The sequence below is a fragment of the Amaranthus tricolor genome, chromosome 13 (assembly GCF_026212465.1).
Source record: "Amaranthus tricolor cultivar Red isolate AtriRed21 chromosome 13, ASM2621246v1, whole genome shotgun sequence".
NCBI lineage: Eukaryota > Viridiplantae > Streptophyta > Magnoliopsida > Caryophyllales > Amaranthaceae > Amaranthus > Amaranthus tricolor.
In genome coordinates, this window is record NC_080059.1 from 2,738,447 (window position 1) to 2,747,996 (window position 9,550).

The following is a 9,550-nucleotide window of genomic DNA, read 5'->3' on the forward strand; positions in this document are numbered from 1 at the left end:
GTTTAGGAAGGTAGGGGTTTGGTTGGAGTGGTTGTGCGAGAAGGGAGGGAGTGTTGTTGGTGGCGACGAGAGAGATTGGTTTTAATAGGGAACGAGAGGGGTGGTGGTGGGTTTAGATAGGGGTAATAAGGGCGATATTGAAAGTGTTGTTGTGACCACCAAATGAGGGAGTGTTGCTAGTGGCATGGGGTTGTAGTGATGTCAGCAACTAAGAGAGGTTGGGAAAGGGTGTCGGCAACGAGGAAAGGGGGTTATGTGGTGATGGGTTAAGGTGGGGGGTAATTTAGTTTTTAAAATTTAATTTGATCTTTTTTTTGAAGTTACCAATTATATTAGGTTACTCTATATGTTTGGATGAATTATTCATGGGTAACTAAAAGTTGAGATTATTGTAGGAAAATTAGAAAAAATATTGAGATTATTTTGGACAATTTTTCCTTGTCCAAAAACAAAGGTAAATTGGTTAAATAAAAGTTGGTATCATTTTAGAAAAACACTCTTTAAGTTGGTGTAGTTTATGGGTAATCAAAAGTTGATATTATTGTAAGAAAAAATAAGTAATAGGTTTGTATTATTAACGGAGATTTTTCCTATTTGAAAAATCGAAGGAGTAATATCAATTTCCAATTGAATACCATATAAGTTACTAATTAACTGCAACTATTTGACTTGTATAAAATGAATGACATTCCAAACCTAAAACAAATTTTGTGTAAGAAAACCATAACATGATCAAAATTTTTGCCTTATTAAAAGTATAAGCCTAAATATAATAATATTTAGTCTATTCCTTTAAATTTGTATTATCATAAAACTTAAATATATAAAGTTTTGAAGTAATATATTGTAATCTTAAAGAGACCGAGAGAGTAATACTTCTATAAAATGGTAACAATGATGTTCAAATAGACTAAACCAAAACATTTACAGGATTAGTACACAATTTGAGTGCAAAATCTATTATTTTCATTGTAGGAAATAACGTATATGTATAAATATGGTAAATAAGATAATTAGGATATTCTCAGAATATTTAGGCTATAATTTAGTTATGTAAGTATATTAATTGTAGTAGTATGTAATCCAGACTCTGTATTAGAGCAATTTATTCAGAAATAGAGAAAACCCCTAACTCTCCAAAACATTTTTTGTTTCATTTTTATTCATGGTATCAGAGCGCGAACGAATTCTATAGAAAATCGTTCTTTTTTCGCTTCATGACTTACCATATTCTTACCTGTCAATGGAAAAAAACGAGCAAGGACCATATCTCCAAACCCAAATTGAACCAACATTAACAATAGAGCAACTATTGCAATTGTTGCAAAAACTCAACACAAACAAACCAACAAGTGAACCCACAAACTTTACAATTCATTTGGCCGAAAAATTGAACAATACAAATTATAAAAAATGGTCTCGATTGATGCACCTAGCCATTAATGATAGGGGAAGGCTCAGTCACATCACTGCCTCACCTCTTTCCATTAAAGATCCAGGCAATGCATCTTGGGTCCAAAGAGATGAATCTGTTTTCTCTTGGATTGTGGAGAATGTTGACACTGAATTAGTGAATCAATATTTAGATTACCCAACAGCATATGAACTTTGGAAGGGCACTGAAATGATGTATAGCAGTGGGAGGGATAGCCTACAAGTTTTTAACCTCATGGTTAAATCAAACACACTGAAACAAGGAAAGGAGACTATTAAAGTTTTTTACAGCAAAATGGTAACCGTGTGGAAGGAGATTGATCGGAGGATGCCGAATCCGATGAAATGCCCGGAGGACATCACCAAATTCAATGAAATCACACAAAGGAACCGATTATATCAAGTCTGGACAAAGACAAGCAAGATCTACTAAAATCTTATGCCACCATAAGAAGAGAAATTGCCCGAAGGACAATTATGAATATCGAAACTCCATCATCATAGGAGACCTCTTCAGGAATTGGAAGTGGATTTATCAATCAAAATAGACTGAAAAATAGGCGTGAAGTTGATAAAAATCATCTAAAATTTGTTACACAATTGATATTGCTACTACTCATTATTTTATTACATAAGTAAACGTTGTCTTGATAATAACGGGTCCTAGGTTGAGTCCTCACTCCAGGCCCCACCTGCAATCAACCTGCTAGTCGTACGACAGCAAGTAACAAGTTCCAAAGAACAATTCCAATACACGTCAGAGACTGCATACAATTGTCAAATAGGTTGAATACAAGCAATATGTTCATCCTATCATGCAAAGGCTCTAATATATTTATTACTAGATAATCCCAACTTGTAACGTAGCCCGTTCTGTTCGGGTCATTCAAGTAAAAATCAAAACCTATTCGAGGAATACATTTGGGAGAGCTAATCCCAAGGCAACCACCGACCTAAGACGTTGTCCGTCCTGTGCAGGTCGTCAGTGGTAAAGTATGCATACCCCCATGGTGACCGTAATGATCCAAAATTGCCATGGGAACAATAATTGTAATAATCCAAACCAAAACGTTAACCCCTTAGGGTAACAAACACATAAATCCTCAACTTCCAAGTTAACTTCTTTCAAATTATTTGAGATGTCTAATCCTTATGTGATTACAATGTCTCGATTAGAAATGAAACTACACTACTTGCATAACCACATAAACAGTATGGTCTAAGCATGTACCTTTAAGCGCTGCAAACAAACGATGTTCAAGCACGACAGAAATGTCACCCTCTTATGAATCGATGTCCTAAATAACACACACACAAAACGATCACGTATTAGAACGTGTTTACACATTTAATCCACTCCATACTACTATGATACTACTAAGTCTTGATAATTTTAAATGTTTTCATCCAATTTCCAATAGTTCCAAACTTTAAATTTTAACCAGAAACTTAAGTGGCCATTTCGGACAGTTTAGAAAATTCAAATGAAAAATCCGACTTCATCACTGCGTCCGGAACGCATCAATTACCTTGGGTACCAAATTTCATAATTTCTAACATCCAATTACTATTTTTAATTATTTTAAGCGTTTAACGAGTTTTTAACACATTGGGTACATAAAACAACGAAACACGCCCAACATTTTCGGATCGGGCGCCAATGTCGAGGCAGCAGCTGCTGTCCGAAATTTTCTATTATTTTATCATTATTATATATTTTTTTTTATATACATTATTCAAATTATTAAACCCTTTTAATCTCATGACCAAAATAGATTTAACAAGATCAAATTTACAACTACTAAGATAAAACAAACAAGACAAGTTTTTCTATCACACAACTTCTTGATATTTCCACACATATATTAATACATAAAACCCCATCATTAAAGCATAAAAACCATCAAATAAAAAAAAAATCCCCATCCACAAGATCCCCTTCAAGAAAGCTTAAAATTTCATAAATTATGATAATTAAATTAAATACTTAATTCTCTTAACAAATTAAAATTTTATAGAGAATCATAAAACCAAATCACCCTTTTGAATCAAGACATATATATAAACACAATTCCTCAAGCAAATCAAATTTTGCTAAAGGATTTATAAACTCTTGGGTGACTACATTACTTGATCCATACCATTTAAATTTCTTCTAACAAATTGAAATTTAGTTAGAGAAATGTAGATCATAAAAGAAATTTATTTAAATATCAATATAAACTTAATTCTTATAACAAATTTAAACTTTGTTAAAGAATATAAATCAAGAAAGATTTTTTTTTTATAAAAGAAACATAACTTAATCCTTTTAACAAATTAAAGTTTATTAAAGGATTATTAGAGAAAATTAAAAAAAAAATACTCAATCCTCCTAAAAGTCATAGGATATCATCATACATAAAATATAATTCATCTTAGAAATCTTATATATAAAATCTATGATTAACAATTCAACTAAACTTACCCCTTTGATCAAAAGATTTGATGGAACAACATTTATTTATTTTTTCTTCGATGTGCCGAAAACAAGAGAGCAAAGAGGAAGATTTTTCTGAATTTTTTTTTGTTCACTTGAAAGATAGAAATGTGAAGGATTATGGGATTAAAAGGCCATTAAGAAGGTAATTCACTTAATGTACCATAATGCACAATTATGAGAGGAGTTACAAGACTCCTCCCATGATAGCACCAACCGGCCACCCCTTCACCTCACACAACATTAATTTTTTTTTAATTAATTAATTAATTAATTAAGTAATTGTCTTTTTTTAAAAAAAATAGAAAAGAAACGCTACGCAATAACAACGTATGCGATAAAACGTGTTACCGTTAAAATTTAACTTACTTTATTTCTTATAATTATTTATGAAAATAATATAATTTAATAATACTTATTTATTTTATTTTATTATATTTTTTTAAACCCGATAAATTATGGGGTGTTACAACAATAAACTCACTAAGCTGGTTAATTAGCCCAAACTGGAACGACTAAATTACCAATAGTACAAGTCTGATCGAATTTGCTCAGAAAGAATTAGTAGGCAAGCCAACTGAATTCGTCTCTCCACATACTTAAGCTAATCTTGAATGTGTCACTTCAATTACTTCCCCGGCCGAATCTCTTGAGGTAAGTTCATCTTGTGAATTACAAGTACCTACTATAGAAGATAATGTGACTAATCTAGAAATACAGGAAAAGGATATTGTAGGTCTATCTCCACAGGTACAATACAAACTGCCTCCTAGACGTACACGGGAAATACCACTAAAAAGGTATGAACCAGAATATGAACCTCGGCAATCAAGATACCCAGTGGCGAATATTGTCAAGGGGAGCTTTACTCAGGAAACCCAAGCCTTCAGTACCACAATCTACTCAACAAGAATTCCTAATACTGTAAAAGAAGCTCAGAAAGACGAGAAATGGAGAGAGGCTATGGCAGCAAAAATAAAAGCTCTTCAACAAAACCAAACACGATAGAAGTGTGTGTGAACTACCAAAAGGAAAACGACCAGTAAGATGCAGATGGGTATTTACTATCAAATATAGAGCCAGCGGATCCGTTGAGAGATACAAGGCAAGATTAGTTGCCAAAGGTTATACTCAAACCTATGGTATTGATTATTCAAAGACCTTTTCGCCTGTTGCAACACTCGACACTATTAGGGTTCTTCTGTCTATCGCTGCAATTCAAGATTGGCCTCTACATCAGTATGATGTGAAGAATGCATTTCTTCATGGGGAGTTACGAGAAGAAGTGTATATGGATGCACCACCAGGTTTTACAAAGAACTTTAAAGCTGGGGAAGGATGCAGACTGAAAAAGGCTCTATATGGACTTAAACAATCCCTAAGGGCTTGGGTTTAGAAGATTTACAAAAGTGATGAAGAAGTATGGGTATCACCAAAGTAATTCATACCACACACTCTTTCTCAAAAGACGAGGTAAATTGTTGACCTTTCTCATAATATATGTGTAACACCTTACAAAAGTGATGAAGAATACTCTCTCCCTGCCATGACGATCCCTGATCACCTTCCTATCATTGGCAACTCCCAGCTGAGGCTTGCCATTTCTCCCATTTTCGAGGTGTTGGTCATTGAAGCTTCGATGTCTCTTGCTGTGGTGAAAACTGTTTTGTTGATGAAAATTCTCCTTCATTCTCTCTTCTCCCCTGCGCCACCAGTGAACGAGCAGCACCTCGCCACTAGCAACCGGCCAGCCTGCTGCCATGGCCTCCACAGCAGGCCGGTCCCTTTCCTTCCCCCACGACAACAACCAGCAGCAGCGGGTTGCAGTTCTCCTCCACGAGCAGTAGCAACGTGCTGCATTTTCGGCCCAAAAACCGACAGCAGCAGCTGCCTTGTGCCGCCTACACAGGGGACTCGGTCCCCCATCACCGTGTGGCACCACCATCACAACATTCACTTGTCTTTTCACCCCCTTTTCTCTTGTTTCACCTTTGTAAGTCATCTCATCTTTCTCATTGATTTCCTTGCTTCTAATTGAAATTTTAATGTGTGTGCTCTTATTTTATATATATTGGTGATATGATTGGTTGGATAATTTCATAAGTTATTTTAAAGCCTAGTTGTGTTAGCTATGATTGTGATAGATTTAGTTGGTAATGGTTGCTATCGTAATAGACTACAAAAGTGATTTTAGTTGTTATTTGAGAGTAATTGTTGTTAATTGTTAGTGATTTAATTGTAGAGAATTGCTACTACCTTATTAGGTTGTTATTGATGTTGTAAATACATAATTTCGATAAGTCATGAGCATAGTGTCTAACTTATTGTTGAGAGTTTCTAAAGTTACTTGTTGTGATGTTTGATTGTAGCTTTTCTAGCTTCGGAGAATGTAATAAATGGTATCACGATGTGGTAACTTTAAGATTTGTCATTGTCATCATATTAGCACTATATTAACATCGTAAGATTCAAGTGTGATTTGTTATTTTTTTTTAGGTAACATGAACCAATATAACTCAAATTTGGTCAATATAAAGGAACGATTCACATAATCCTTTTATTCTTAAATTGATGGAAAAACTTGTGTTATTGTTGAATTGACGATTATGCTTGGTGATTGAATGAGATGCATACCTTGTTATGAACGGATGATAGTGGTTACTTTGGTTTCTAGCTGGTATGACAAAGTAGTTAAGAGAACTTATAAGTTCAATTCCTAACTTGTATAGGTTCCCAGTTTATAAGAGGAAAGTAGACCCTTAGTTAGGTGATTTTTGTAACCTGTGGTCGTGCATTGACGCTTGCAGGTACGTACACGCAGTAATTTATTATCATGTTTAACGTTACAAAGTATTATCAATATTTCACGATTATATACATCGTATTAGAATTATAGAGCGCCAGAAAGGAAACTATGCCAGCGCATAGTCATAATAGTGATATAGGCAAGTAGAATGAAAGTATTAGGAGACTATGAGAACAAATTTCCAAATAGTAGAGAACGCACCATGATTGTGTGTGACATCGAAGTGATTTCCTACTTATTAAGCCTTGATGTATGATTAGTTGGCGTGACTCAACTGGATTATGTCCGGTTGATTTGATAGTCCCCTAGGTGAGGTTCGACGGGACCACTGTAAGGGGGGTATGAGCATGCTTGGGTCACTGGGCGCCGGATGGCCGATACCGTCCCTTGACCGAGGTGATACCATGCGGGCCTTGCAAACCCTAATATGGTAGCCTCTTCACTGGTTTATTACTCCAGTGTGTTAGTTTTTTTCGAAGGTAGGACCCGAGAGGGTCAGCTGGAGGGGGCATGAGCTCATACTTTGCCATGGGCGCCGGATGGCCGATAACGCCCTTGGCTGTGTCACTATGCCATGTATAGAGAAAGGATCCACTACCTTTGAATATACCGAGAGATTAGTAGTTTGAAAGAGAAATTATGAGTAAATAGAGGTGTTTAGACAGATGAGTAGACTCGTTATTGCCATACTATATCGTTGTCTATTGTTTTGTTCAATGACTTTAATTATTATAGGTTCATTATTACTGACGTATATGTGTTGTTGTTGTTTGCTCATGACTCTCTATGATGTTCCTGCTATGACACATATGACTATGGTCATTATGTTGAGCAGTAGGAGGATCATAGCTTGACATGATAGGTATAGGAGCTTCTTTTGCTTTGCATTGGGGGAAAGAGCGGAGTACGGTCGTAACAATTGTGTACAAATTGTCTAATGCTTGTAGCTCCTATATTACTTGTAAAGTTTTCTTTTGGGATTGTATAATCTCTTTTGTATGGAGTCATGTGACTCCTTGTATGATCCATAAGTTCCGTTGCGTAGTTTTTGGATGTATAGTATTGAGAATACTCCTTTAGTATCCGTCAGATCGATGCGTTAACACTGGAACCACGATCCTCATTAAAGTTGATGATTTGAGAAGTCGACGATGATTCTTTCCGCCGTGACATGTTCTTGAGGGCATTAAAGGCCTTTGATTATTATAGTTATGTTATCCAATTATATATTCTTGTCACATCCTCAGTTTTCAGCAGAGATGCTGTCGAAATTTCCACTCACTCACCTTATAATTAATCTTTAGAGTTTATTTTAATTATATCCCCTTTTCTTTTTTGTAACACCCGAATTTCCTCTCTTCCTTCACGATTCTAGTTTCGTTTAAGGGGTTGGAAATTCAGGGGTGTTACAATATGTAGATGATATGATTATCACTGGAAGTGATACTGCAGAAATTAGAAAATTGAAAGAAAGACTATTCAAAGAGTTTGAAATGAAAGACTTGGGGAGACAAAAATACTTTTTAGGCATTGAGGTTGTAAGATCCAAAGTTGGAATATTCATTTCCCAATGAAAGTATGTTCTTGATTTATTAGCAGAAACTGGGATAATTGATTGCAAACCAGCAAATACTCCAATAGTAATAAATCATAATCTTCAGATGAGCGAAGGAGCAAAACCGGCAAATACAGAACAATATCCGAGGCTAGTTGGGAAACTCATCTATCTTTCCCATACCTATCTTTCCTATACCAGACCAGATATTGCGTATGCAGTTAGGATTATAAGTCAATTCATGCATAAACCTCGAGAAGATCACATGAATGCGGCTCTTCTCATCGTCAGGTATCTAAAAGGGACAGTGGGAGTAGGAGTACTGTTTCAGAGAGGTACAAATTTGGAGGTAGAAGCATACACAGATGTAGACTGGGCAGGAAATCCTAATGATCGAAAATCAACAGCTGGATACTTTGCCCTAGTCGGAGGTAATCTTGTTACATGGAAAAGCAAAAAACAAAAAGTAGTTACTCTCTCAAGTGCAGAGGCAGAATTCCGAGGTATTGTTCGAGGGATATGTGAAGTCCTATGGATCGGGTAACTACTAACTGAAATAGGGTTTCCTCCAAGGAAGATTTGTAAACTTATGTGTGATAACAAAGCAACTATCAGTATTTCAGAAAATCCAGTACAATATGATCGAACAAAGCATGTAGAGGTAGATAGACACTTTATAAAAGAAAAACTAGAACATTGGTCTTCCTTTCGTTCGGTCTAAAGATCAACTAGCAGATACATTAACAAAGGCAATGGCAAGTAAACCTTTTTCAGAAGTCTTGAGCAAGTTGAACATAGGAGATCCTACGATTCAACTTGAGGCGGAGTATAGGAAATAACGTATATGTATAAATATGGTAAATAAGATAATTAGGATATTCTCAGAATATTTAGGCTATAATTTAGCAATGTAATTATAATAATTGTAGTAGTATATAATCCAGGCTATATATTGGAGCAATTTATTCAGAAATAGAGAAAAACCCTAATCCTCCAAAATATTTTTTGTTTCATTTTTATTCATTCATATCACCAAAAACCTAAGTTTGAGGAATCATATATTATCAAATTTTAGTACACGTACAGGTGTTTGGCAAAACAATGTATTCGATTATTTTAGTACACAATTTAAATATAAAATTAGTTGTTTTTTAACAAGATACTTATAGCAACAGATTCAAAATCAACTGATTAATATAATTAATAAAATTAGTAATCAACTAGCCACTATAATCGCCCATGAGCTATCACCTATCGGCTATTGGCTATTGCAAAC